The sequence below is a fragment of the Elaeis guineensis genome, chromosome 15, assembly GCF_000442705.2.
Source record: "Elaeis guineensis isolate ETL-2024a chromosome 15, EG11, whole genome shotgun sequence".
NCBI classification, from domain to species: Eukaryota; Viridiplantae; Streptophyta; class Magnoliopsida; order Arecales; family Arecaceae; genus Elaeis; species Elaeis guineensis.
Window position 1 is genome coordinate 70,329,829 of NC_026007.2, and position 1,355 is coordinate 70,331,183.

Below are 1,355 nucleotides of genomic sequence, written 5' to 3' on the forward strand. Positions count from 1 at the left end.
TGGCTGAGAGCTCCAATGCTCCAGAAATCTTTTCTGAACACGCCAAATCAATCATGACTCTTAAAAGTGGAAAGATCATTGAACATACGAGTAAAACCAATAAGACCAACCCTAAACCTCAGACAAAGCCTGAATCACCTAAACGCAAGGAGGACACAAAAGTAGAGAATGGACCAATTGCACCGGAATCACCTTACTTGCCTAAAATCTCATTTTCGAGTGCCCTAAAAGCCTCTACTCCTATGGATAAGAAGGGAGGAAGACTTGATGAGATGTTGAAATTATTTAAGCAAGTCCAAATTAATCTCCTCCTTCTAAATTCAATCAAACAGGTCCCAGCATATGTAAAATTTTTGAAAGAATTGTGCACCCAGAAATATAAATCACGATCATAAGTTTCGAAGAAAGTATACCTAATCGAACAAGCTAGCTCTGCCTTCCAACATGCTACCCCTCCAAAGCTTAAAGATCCAGGTGCACCTATCATTTCTTGCATTATAGGGGACTTTCACATAGAACAAACTCTCCTGAATTTAGGGGCCAGTGTGAACTTTTTACCTAGCTCGGTATATGAACTTTTTGGATTCGAAGAACTGAAACCCACATCGATCACTCTACAGTTAGCTGATAGATCAATTAAGACACCATGTGGGATGATCGAGGATCAAGATAGATGAGTTCTATTTTTCAGTTAATTTTTTAGTCTTTGACATGGAACTGAGTGGCAATTCAAGGCAAATTCTCATTATCTTAGGCAGACCCTTCCTAGCTACGGCAAACGCATGCATCAATTGTAGGATAGGAGTCATGGACGTATCATTTGAAAATAAAAAACTGAGACTGAATGTATTCAGTGCATCCGAGGGACCATCAATGGATAGTTGCTTCGAGATAGATACATTTGAGGACATTATAGAGGAAGCAACATCAATGATTTTTTCACATGATTTTCGAGACACCCATTTGACGTACTTTAGAGTGGATGACTGTGATATAGAGGGAGGTAGCGAAGAAGTAAACATTCTAGTTGATACATCAAATGATGAAACTACTCCCCCTTGGACAATCAAGTATGAACCATTGCCTGCATTAGCCAATACACCCATAGCTCCATCATTAGAATCACCACCTATGCTAGAATTAAAGTCACTTTCGGCCATACTCGAGTATGCATTCTTAGGATCTAATGACACCCTTCCAATGATCATTGCATCAGACTTGACCACGGATCAAGAAGCACAATTAGTTGGTGTTCTGAAGAAAAATAAAGAGGCTATCGACTAGTCCATTATCGATCTAAAAAGAATTGACCCCTCCATCTATATGCACCACATTCATTGCGAGGCAGATGCAAA